Here is a 12,168-nt window from a genome sequence, read left to right on the forward strand (position 1 = left end):
CCTCTTCTCCTTTTACCCAGTTTAATTAGAAAAGGGCAGACTACAAATAGAACACAGTGCTAAGCAATTTCCTTTGGAGGATTTGGTTAAGAATATCTAAGGCATATTTGCCCTCTCTCTAAATATACTGTTTAATTGCTTGGGAGAAGTAGGAACTGGAGCTCCTCAGTAAAGAACTTTAATTGGTTCTCTAGTTGACTTCAAGCTGTATATAAAATAGACAAGGCAGGGATAGGGACTGAAAATATGGCACACTCCCAACACATGAGCTTCTTTTTCTTCCTTTGAGTTCAATATTATATTGAATAACTAAACACCTAATGACTCAAATAATAATCCACTGGAAACCAAGCAAGCAAATTCCATTCATATGATAAAGGTTACACAATGACTAAAGGGAACATAGATTTCCATTACCTGCTCACTGTATAGGTCTCTTTTTAGCATGGTCTGGTTAGCAAGAAAACCCACTGTTGAAAACGAATGGCCAGATCCTAGTCTGTTGAGAAGTCAGTGATCAACATGTTAATAGCTAAAAACGCCATCAACTTCACCATATACTCTGGAACCTGATGTAAAGTGTCATTTCCCATACGTCCTAGATGGAGGAACTGGGAGGCATTGGAGATCAGAGTTGTAGCCAACGAATCCAGGTGGCAGCCGAGCTCTCTGCCCTGAATGTGAAGAGAGAGACCTGAAAAATGGGATTAGATTTGAAAGACCATATATACTTTCCAGGGGCTTATCTGAACTATGTTTCTTCTCTGACCCTTTTTGAGTTTACCCATCATAAGTAATAGCACGACCTCTTCTTCAAGTCATTCAAAAATGCATTTGTTCTCTATAATAGAGAGAGAAACTCCAGCCAAATTATATTCTAATGTATCAGAGCTTTGAACCCAGGGACCATTTTGCATTGCTGACTAAGTGGCTGCTGAATACATTATTAGTCCAACAAGGTTTGTGTCAGCTTTGTGAAGATGGAGAATTTCCTAGCTTCTTTCCAATAGTGTCATTTATGTTTTCAGGCAAATAAAAGAGAGAATGAGAGTGGATATCTGAGTAGAGTCTACTCTTGCTGCTAAGAATTAGGACTTCCTTCAGAAATCATCCCTAGATGTTGCAATGTTAGAAACCACCTAGCTCCTGGAGCAATTTTCAAACACCATTCAGTCCCTGCTAAATTACCATATGCCTAGTAAGGCACATGTTGTAGGCTATAGGAAAACCAAAGAAACTCAAGAAGATATGGTTTTGTATGGGTGTCAGTACTGGGGTGAGAACTCTTGCTTGGCTTCTTTGCTCATGGCAAAATGGAGTACTAACACTTGAACCATATCTTCAATTCTGGCCTTTTGCTGGTTAATTAGAAATAAGAATCTTATAGACTTTTCTACTAGTGCTGCTGGGTTTCCAACTGAGATAACTTAGATCTCAGCCTCCTGGATAGCTAAGATTGTAGATATGAGCCACAGTGCCATGTTTAAGAAGGTAAATATTTTAAAATAAATGATCCTAAATTTCCAGGTTTCATGTTGGCTTAAGAGTTATATCAGTTATCTATCCAGTGATGCGGCTATGGGGAACAGTAATCACAATGTCTGATATTCTTAGCGTTTTTTTCTTTTTTTTTTTTTTGCCAGTCCTTGGGCTTGAACTCAGCACTGTCCTTGGGATTTCTCAAGGCTAGGGCTCTACCACTTTAGCCACAGCACCACTTCTGGCATTTTTTCTATGTATGTGATACCAAGGAATCGAACCGGAGTCTATGTGCATGTTAGGCGAGCACTCTGCCACTAGGCCAAACTCCTGGCCCTGGACTCTTGTTCTTAAGACAGGCAATGCAAGGAAAGCCCCAAATGACTCACTGAGGGAAAATACTTCTTCCACTAGAAGTCACAACTGGAGCCTATCAGTAACCAAAGCGTTCATGGGTAATAAACACAGAAAGGCAACTAACCACTCTTTGCTAGGTCACCTATCACTGTACCATCTGGCCCCTTGGCCAGCAAATCTCTGTTCACCAGACCCTGCACTGCCATGGTAGCGGTATGATGCATGATCCCCTAGTGGCTGCCTCTGGGTGGCATTCCTTCCTAAACACCCTTGTAGCAAGCATCACGGAGGACTAGAGGGGAGGGGAACATAGATTCTACTCTGTTGTTGTACAGTTGTCTCATGAAATTCTCTGCCAGCTTGGCAAAGTCATCATTTGGGAAACTGGAATCCCTCCGGCCTAGGTCCTGGAGCAGTTTTCAAATAGGAAGAGAGATATTGGCAGGGACAGGGACAATATTTTGATTTTGCTCAGAGGTCCAAATTGTGGAAATGAGTATTTACATTGCCTGGCTTTGCCAAATTATAACCCCATTCTTCTTCTGAGCTTGCTTTGGCTATACAGGCTCTGCCAGTGTGAAGCTAAGAGTCAGAGCTGCTTTCCCATCAAAGCTTATTCTGTTAACATTTCTCTTTATGTGAATCTGGCCATTTAAGACTTGTATATTCATGCCAAAGTTACTGTCAGATTGGTTGGAAAAAATATGATGTCTTTACCTGATAACCATGAAAACACTGGAAAGTCATCATTCCCATGGAAAGCACCAGTTTATGACAAACCAATGGAGGAAGGGTGCACATTGTATTCTCTTTTAAATTTATTTCGTACAGAGGGGTTAAAGTTACATAAGTCAGGTAAAGAGTATAGTTTTTTTTCATTTTTCTGTGTATTTTTATTGTAATTAATAAAGGGGTTACAGTTATATTCGCCAGATAGAAGAATTAATTACTTCACACACATTGATACCCCTGCTCATGTTTTGTCCCCATTTCCCTCCCCCAACCACTCCTAATCATCTTGTTTTCCCCCCTTCCCTTTCCTATTTCAAATAAACAAATAAATGTACATGTAATATTCCACGCAACAAAGTCACACACAGTAACAATATGAGATTAACCATAGGACAACAAAAAGAGATGAGAAATAACATAGTACATTAAGAACAACTATCACACATTATATGGCTCTTGTTTCCATATCCTGGAGGTCCTTTCATTTAGCCTCATCCTATATGGCCTTATGTATCTAGGTTTTGAGCTATTGTAATCCTGGGCTAGGAGAGTCCAAAGTTTAGAGTACAGTGTTTTTTTTTGGACAGTGCTACCCCTTCTCTCATTCTCTCCATTTTCCCCTCTCATCCCTACCCACAGTTGGATAGTTTGTTTTCAACAGAGGGTCCAGGGAACACCACTGCTGCACATGGTGTTTTCATGAGGGATGGTAGACTGACTAAAAAGAAATAACTGGGAGGAACAACTTAATGTGCATATTGGTAGGGCAGAGTAGTAAAAGACCAAGAGGGAGGTTAGAAACTTTGTTGGATACTTGTACCGATGTTGACTTTGAGACTGCTCTTCACCACAGATTCCTACTAGCTAACATTGGCAAGTTGTACTTGAAACTGTCTGGAAAGGCCTTCTTAGGTCAGATATCTGTCTAGTCTGTCTTGACTTGAGTACAACCAATCACTTTACATGTTCATTCCCTCATACCACATACTTGTGTGACAGTTTGACTGGCCAGTTGCTATGTTGATAAAAGTGGTCCATACCCATTTTTAAAAAAGGCTTTTGAATAACTCAGGCTTCCATTTCCTCCATTGCTCTCTCCAGTCCAGTGGCTTTTTTCCCCTCATTTAATTTTCAGTTTCCTCGGTGCTGGATTATTTTTCCCAGGAGACCATATGTTCCTTCAAGAACTTCTTTTGTCTCTCTGACACCGTCATTGGCATTCTTTTCCATTTTTTTTTTTTTTTGCCAGTCCTGGGCCATGAACTCAGGGCCTGAGCATTGTCCTTGGACTTTCTCAAGGCTAGAGCTCTACCACTAGAGCCACAGCACCACTTTTGGCTTTTTTCTATGTATGTGGTACCGAGGAATTGAACCTGGGTCTTCGTGCATGCTAGGCAAGCACTCTACCACTAGGCTAAACTCCTGGCCCTCATTGGTGTTCTTAATACCAATTTTTTCTTCAACCCAAGTGGCTTCTTTTTTAAAGATATTGCTGTGATCGTCTCCCAGGCTCCAGAATCATCCAGTGAGCTGTAGGATGGATCTTAACAGTTGGATATTTCACCAAATACTCAGTCAGCAAGGTTTTTTTTGTTGTTGTTGTTAGTCCTGGGACTTGAACTTAGGGCCTGAGCACTGTCTTTGGGCTTTCCTCCAGGCCAGTGCTCTACCACTTGAGCCACAGCACTACTTCCAGCTTCTCCTATGTATGTGGTACCGAGGAATTGAACCTGGGTCTTTGTGCATGCTAGGCAAGCACTCTACCACTAGGCCAAACTCCCAGCCCCTCAGTCAGCAAGTTTTAAGCATATCCATCTTCCTGCTTTTGAGCCAGTGTCTTTAAATGACTCTGACTTGTGTTTTTTCTTTTAAAGCCAGCTTTACACACAGTGAGACCCCAAAGGAAGAGACTCTTAGGAGAGGAACACAAAGGCACAATGCCTATGTACATATCACATGAAATAATATTATCAAAATGAACTGCAGAAAATAGAAACAAGAAGTAATTTTCTTTGTTGGTTTTGTTTTTGTTTTTAATTTTTTTGTCTTTTTTTTTTAAATTTACTTGTCTTTGGGAAGGTAAGGGGATCACAGAAATGGAGGGCGTGAAAATGTAGCAGTGATACTCACTAGACCCTACATTGAAAATGAACTATGTAAGTTACGGGTGGCGATGAGAGTGGGGAAATGGGAGTGAGCAAGAGAAGGAGTGACATTATCCAAAAGAACTGTACTCTACCTGACTTGTGTAACTAACACCTCCGTATCATCTATATAATAGCAATAAAAAAGCTATAAAAAAAAACCCCAGTCATGTCTCGTAAATAAGATCAACCTTCTTAAGTGGTTTCTTCTCCTTACCTTCACTTACCTACTTAAAAATATAGTAGGTCCTTCTTTTCTATTTATAATCTGGTTTCCTCTCAGTGAATCAGTGAATATTAACTTCTAGGGAAAATGGACTGGGTTATATATGAAGAAAGCAAAAGAGAGAGTGTAATTGAAGATGCACTATTTCTCCTTAAACCATTTAGAAGATACTATTTTTATAAAAATTAGTTATAAAGATGAGCAGGAGAGGTAGCTAGCTTATAGAGAGAAAAATAAATATATAAAAATGTATGTATATGGAAATTCATAATGTAAAATGCATATTAAATGTAATCTATCTCAAATTCTGGGTTTTTACGAAGTTACAAATGGTTCTTTCTTATTGGTCTAAATGACTCCTGTGGTTCTCATTTACTCCATTATTGTTTGTGTTTTGAGCAAGTTAGATTTTAATGTGATACCCTAGTTTCATCATTTGAACCTTCCTGTTGAACCTCTCCTAGCAGTTTAGTTGGAATCTCTTACAATATTTAATCTTTCTGTGGATTTTTTTGGGTAGTCTGTAGTCTTTATTATAGTGACATCACACTTCTGCCTAGGCTGGGAAATTGTAAAGTCCCCTCAGATCCATATCGTTTTTATTTCATTCTCCATTCATTCTCATTTACCTGCTTTAGTAGATCAACAAATAGTTCACACACTTGTTCCGTGTCCTTCCATAAGAGCGGGCCTATCATGGTGAATGGATCTTGCTCCTGTTCTTGAGGTTCAGTTATTCTAGGAACAGACAAGTAAATAAATAGTTGTAGACGGGTGCTGGTGGCTCACCCCTGTAATCCTAGCTACTTAGGAGATTGAGATCTGAGGATTTTGGTTCAAAGCCAGCCAAGGCATGAAAATCCATGAAATTCCTATCTCTAATTAACCACTGGAAAACTGGAAGTGGTGCTGTGGCTCAACTGACAGAGCACTAGCCTTGCGCTGAAGAGCTTAGGGACAGCGCCCAGGCCCAGAGTTCATGCCCCATGACTGACCAAAAAAATAGCTAACTAAATAAATAGTTTTAATTTAGTATTATAGCATGCTACCATGACTTATGTAGCTAACATTTTTTTTTCAAAAAAGAACTAAGTGCACACCACGTGATAGGCCATATATCTAAATATATATTAATTTACTTACTCCACTACACTATAGGAACTCAATCTTGTTATTAGTCCCATGTTACAGATGAGAAAGCTGAGGCCTAATCATGGAAAAGAATTTAAAAACAAAGGGAAGCTTCATGAGCCCTCATTTAAACATACAGTCTTCTTTAAGTTCTGATTGTACATAAGAAGTGCTTATATTCCTTTTTTTTTGGTCAGTTGTGGGGCTTGAATTCTTGGCCTGGGTACTCTCCCTGAGCTATTCAGCTCAAGGCTACCGCCCTACCCCTAGAGCCACAGCGCCACTTCCGAAGTGTTTGTGTTCTTGGAATACAAATCATGGTTTGTGATTTCAATAAAAGACATTAGCTACATAATATTTTATCCAACTCCTGAAAAAAGAGTTTTGAATTTTTTTTTTGGAGAGAAGCAAAAATAGTTGTTGGCTTTAAATGGCTACTGGTTGGAAGTAGTTAAGATATTAATAAAATAGTTAAGATATCAATAAAATAAAAAACATTAATAGCAGTTAACACTTTACTATTTTACAGGGAGTATTTGGAATGGACTAAGAGCTATCTACATTTAAAGAATGGGCAAAGAGGAGCAGAGAGGAGAATGAGGCTAGAGTTGACGCAGAAAAGAATCTAGAGGACTTAATTACATGATCACTCTGACCTAAGAGTTTCAAAAAGAGGAGATGATCAATAGTGACAAATGCTCTAGGAGAGTCAAGAAGAAAGCAAATGAGGGGAAAGTCTAGTAGGTTGATTACCTAGAAAATTAGTAATGGCATCCGAGAGTGCAGACTGGGTGGTAGTGGAAACCAAGGTGAGAGGATGATTGGGACGTAGAGGCCGCAAGCCAAGGCTTCTCTTCTACCATGAGTCCAGATACTTGCATACTTCCTGTATACTCTTAGACATGGCTGTGTGGATTTCCTAATGTTCTATGATGCAGAATGAGGCTGACTTTAAAAAAGAAAAGAGAAGCAGGTTTGAAAAAAGAAATTACTTGTCCTTATTATGATGTATGCTTAATAAGTAACCTTTAGTAGATGTCACTGAGACCCTTTGAGATAGACAAGGCATCTTGCAGACTCGTACTCTTCATACATGCTCACTCTGCTGTCTGTCAACAAACTGAATTATGGGATATTGCTTATTATATATGAACTAATCCCTCATCTGTCAAGAACTGCATGACTAAGTTCCTTTCAACATTTCAGGATGGGTTGATCTCCTTTAGACTTGTAGAAATCACCTAAGTTAGACAGTTGATAGTCACTTTTTACTTAAACTTATTTTTTTTAAAGAGCCAGGCAGCAGTAGCTCGTTCCTGCAATACTAGTTATCCAGGAGGCTGAGTTCTGAGGATCACAGTACAAGGCCAGCCCAAGCAAGAAAGTCTGTGAGACTCCTATTTTTAGTAAACTACTCAGAAAAAGCCAGAAATGGCTGTGCCTCAAGTGGTTAGAGTACTAGCCTTCAGCACAAAGAGGCTCTGGGGTAGAGCCCAGACCCTGAGATCAAGACCCAGAACTGGAAAAAAAAATTAACAAGAAAGGAATTTAAAAAAAAATCTTGTATTCATCCTTTGTCCTTTGTCTCACCATTTTGTTCTTCTCCTTCCCTTTCCCAATGTATATAAACATAAACACAAGACACAGGATACCAAAAATCAAATACAGTGACAACAGGAAATAAACCAAAAGCAAGCAGGGAGGTGCTCACACCTGTAATCCTAGCTGAGATCTGAGGATCAATGTTCAAAGCCAGCCCAGGCACAAAATAACCCGAGACTCTTATCTCCAATTAACATCTGGAAAATGGGAAGTGGGGCTTTGCTCAAGGGTAGGGTGGTAGCCTTGAGCTGAAGAGCTCAGGGACAGTGTCCAGGCCAAGTTCAAGTCCTATGAACTCCCCCCCCCACCCCAAATCATGTATTAATTATACAGAGATGTTTAAATAGTATCTGCCCCTATCATGGGCATTCTTTTTTTTCCCCCCAGTCATGGGCTTGAGCTCAGGGTCTGAGCACTGTCCTTCGACTTTCTCAAGGCAGGAGCTCTACCACTTGAGCCTCAGCACCACTTCTGGCTTTTTTCTATGTATGTGGTGCGGAGGAATTGAACCCGGGTCTTCATGCATGCTAGGCAAGCACGCTACCATTAGGCCAAACTCCTGGCCCACAGACATTCTTTTTAATACTCCTGTGACAGGAGAAAGTGATTTCTTACACCATTAACCTTCAAAGTTCTAAAAAATCTCACAATATGAAAATCAAGAAGACAATTTTGCTTTGCTGCCACATTGTTCACCTCCCTCCCTTCCTTTCTTTTCCAGATGCATAGGCTGAAATTTCTTAGAGTCTCACAAGGATCAGTTTATGCAACTGGAAGATCGGAACCTTGAAAGAGCAGCCTTAAGTATTAAAAATGAGGGTGAAAATAAAAAAGGAAGGCTTTGCCATCTCTTAAATATAACAGCAAAGCAAATGATATTTTAAATAGGAAATTATTTTTAATCTCTAAGAAGTGGGAAGATTAAAATTGAAGATGAAAGATTATAGTCAGATGCTAGTTTTGATTTTTTTTTTTAACTCTCTAGATGCCTTCCAAAAGTATCAGCTATTTAACATCATGGAGAGGTAGCCTGAATCCAAGTCACCCATTCTTCAGAAGGCTTGGTTAATTTGGGCCCAAATCACATTGAATGAGACTCTTGCTAATTAAAGTTCATGAGTACATTTGGTGCAAAAGGGGTATGTCTACACATGAAGACATAGCAAGTGGGTCATTAATACATTGGCAAGTTTCAAAAGCTCACTATATCTTCCTCAAGAAATTGTCTTCCACGGATAGAAATCGTGCTAAGAAGGACAAATAGAACCAACAAATAGAGAACATTGAAAGCTAACGAATAAAAGAAAGCATGAGCCCTTTAAAATTCCTTGAAAAAGTGGGACACTGGTTGCTTATACTTGTAAGCCTAGATACCAGGAAGCTGAGTCCTGAGGATCATAGTTCAAAGTCAGCCCAGGCAGGAAAGTCTGAGATTCTTATCTCACAGAAAAAGCTGGAAGTGGTGCTGTGGCTCAAGTGATTGAGCATTAGCTTTGAGCAAAAGGAGCTCAGAGACAGAGGCCAGGCCAGGTGTTCAATAAGGTTTTGCTTTCCTATGTTAAAACTCATTCAACAAATATTTATCATGTGTCTTCTTGCTATTGTACTCTCCAAACTTTTGGGTATTATTCATAGATTAAGTAGGCAGGAGAAAAATAAAATCCTTCTTCTCATTAGTTTTGTTTAGTTTTATTCAACTGTGGGGGGCAGGGGTTTGATGAGCGCTGATGAATGCTTAACAATGATCTTCTTCTAAATAGTCATTTTTTAAATCTTTACATTTATTTTTATTAAGTAATTGTACAAAGAGATTTCAGTTTCATAAGTGAGATGATGAATACAATGCATCTTAATCACGGTCTCCCTTCTACTGGTCTCCATCTTTCCCTGTCCAACCCCACCCCATCCCATCCCATCCCATCCCACCCCATCCCATCCCATTCTACCCCACCCCATCCCATCCCTACCTTCAAGTTCAATGTTTACATCACATACATTAAATATAACGATTGTACTTGCTCATTCTTCTTTCCTCCATTTCTGTTTTCTTCTCTTATTGTTCCCTCCCTCCCAACCCAATGTTTATTAGCTTCCTAGCAGTTATTTTGTTAAATGGTAGTTTTTCAAGGAGTGACATTACTGGGCCACTTTATACTGTCCTTTAGTTGATTTTTGTGCATATGCTATATGTTTATATTTTATGTAATCTATTTCTAAAGAGACTATTTTTGTTGGTCATGGGGTTTGAATTGGGCTCTGTCCTTGAGCTTCTTTTTTTTTTTTTTGTCAGTCCTGGGGCTTGAAATCAGGATTTGAGCACTGTTGTTGAACTTTCTCAAGGCTAGTGCTCTACCACCTGAGCCACAGCACATTTCCAGCATTTCCTGTGCATGTGGTACCAGGAAATCATATCCAGGGATTTGTGCATGCTAGGCAAACACTCGACTACGTTGAGCCACAGCTCCACTTCTCATTTTCTGGTGGTTAATTAGAAATAAGAGTCACATGAACTTTCCTAGTTGGGCTGGCTTCTAACTATTGTCCTCAGATCTCAGCCTCCCAAGTAGCTGTGATTCCAGGCATGAGCCACCAGAGCCCAGCTTTAGGCTTTGTTTTTTTTTTAAATAATTTTTATTGTGATTAATAGAAGGGTTACATTATATTCACCAGAGAGAAGGAACATAACTTCACAAACATTGATACCCTTTCTCATGACTTGGTCCCCATTTCCCTCCCACCCTCCCCCCGCTTATCTTGATTTCCCCCTTCCCTATCCAATTTCAAATAACCAATTAAGCACATATAAAATATATCAGATAACAAGGTGAAATATCGTAACAATATGAGATAACCAAGGGATGGCAAAAGAGATGAGAGATAACATAGTACATTAAGGACAACAGTCACTCATTATATGGCTTTTGTTTCCTTATCCTGGAGGTCCTTACATTTAGTGTTGTACTATTTGGCCTAATGTCTCTAGATTTTGTTCTATTGTAAATTTCTGCTAGGAGAGCCCAAGGTTTCTACTGATTATGACAAATGAGGGAGACTATTGGGCCTATGTTCCTTTGAGTTGGCTTACTTCACTTAATATGATTTTTTTCCAAGTCTTTCCATTTCCTAACAAATGGGGCGATGTCATTCTTTCTGACAGCAGCACAGAATTTCACTGTGTATAAATACCACATCTTGTTGATCCACTCATCAACTGAGGGGCATCTGGGTTGGTTCCATATCTTTGCTATGGTAAATAGTGCTGCACTGAACATCATTGTGCTAGTGGATTTAGTATGTCCTTGTTTCTGCACAATTGGGTAAATGCCAAGTAGTGGAATTGCTGGATCATAGGGGAGCTCTATGTTTAGCCTTTTGAGGAACTGCCATACTGTTTTCCATAGAACGAGTTTGAACTCCCACCAACAGTGTATTAGTGATCCCTCTTGGCCACATCCCTTCCAGCATCTGTTGTTATTAGTTTTCTTGATCCTGGCCATTCTAACTGGAGAGAGGTGGAATCTTAGAGTTGTTTTGATTTGCATTTCTTTTATGGCTAGAGATGTTGAGCATTTCTTCATGTGTCTATAGGCCATTTTTGTTTCTTCTTCAGAGAAGACTCTCTTTAAGTCTTTGGCCCATCTTTTAATGGGATGGTTGTTTCTTTGGAGGCTGGTTTTGGAGTGATTCAAGTTTTTGAGCTGTTGATATATTTTAGAAATGAGGCCTTTGTCCGTTGTATGGTTAGTGAAGATCTTCTTCCATTCTGTAGGCTTCCTAATTAATTTACTAGCTATGTCCTTTGCCATAGAGAAGCTCTACAGTTTAATGCAGTCCCACTTATCCAGACATTCTCTGATTTGTTGTGTTTCTTGATCCTTATTGAGAAAGTTTCTACCTGTACCAAGGAGGCCTAGTGTATCTCCTATTCCTTCTTGTAAAGTTTTCAGTGTGTCAGCTTTTACCTCCAGGTCTTTGATCCATTTGGAGTTAATTCTAGTGCAGGGTGACAAAGAAGGATCCAACTTTAGTTTTCTGCAGATGCTTAACCAGTTCTTCCAGCACCACTTGTTGAGGAGGCTGTCTTTCTTCCATTCTATTTTTTTTGCTCCCTTGTCAAAGATTAGGTGGCCATAGGTCTGTAGTTTAATATCTGGGTCCTCAGTTCTATTCCATTGGTCTTCAGGCCTGTTCTTGTGCCAGTACCAAGCAGTTTTGGTCACTATAGCTCTGTAATAGAGTCTAAAGTTTGGTATTGAAATTCCTCCTGCACTGTTCTTTCTGCCAAGAAGTGTTTTTGCTATATGGGGTCTTTTATTATTCCTTATGAAAGTTTGGATTGCCTCTTCTATTTCTTTAAAGAATGACATTGGGATATTGATGGGTATTGCGTTGAATTTGTAGATAGCCCTTGGCAAGATTGTCATTTTCATAATGTTGATTCTTCCAATCCAGGAGCATTGGAGGTTTTTCTAATTTCCTCAGTTCTGCTTTAATTTT

General features: G+C 39.5%; 1 long non-coding RNA gene across 3 annotated transcripts in view; it reads right to left on the reverse strand.

Moving 5' to 3' along the window:
* LOC150055501 (uncharacterized) overlaps positions 1-12,168 on the reverse strand; it is a 46,482-nt gene that overhangs the window by 3,547 nt on the left and 30,767 nt on the right. For 2 of the 3 annotated variants that reach the window (XR_016537434.1, XR_016537435.1), the window contains exons 2-4: positions 6,823-7,018; positions 5,568-5,676; positions 418-694 (exon numbers count right to left, since the gene is read on the reverse strand). This is a non-coding gene — a long non-coding RNA (uncharacterized LOC150055501). The remainder of the gene's footprint in view (positions 1-417; positions 695-5,567; positions 5,677-6,822; positions 7,019-12,168) is intronic. The other variant, XR_016537436.1, reaches the window with a different exon arrangement.

Source organism: Megascapheus bottae, chromosome 13 (genome assembly GCF_031878675.1).
Source record: "Megascapheus bottae isolate mThoBot1 chromosome 13, mThoBot2.hap1, whole genome shotgun sequence".
Classification (NCBI taxonomy): Eukaryota; Metazoa; Chordata; class Mammalia; order Rodentia; family Geomyidae; genus Megascapheus; species Megascapheus bottae.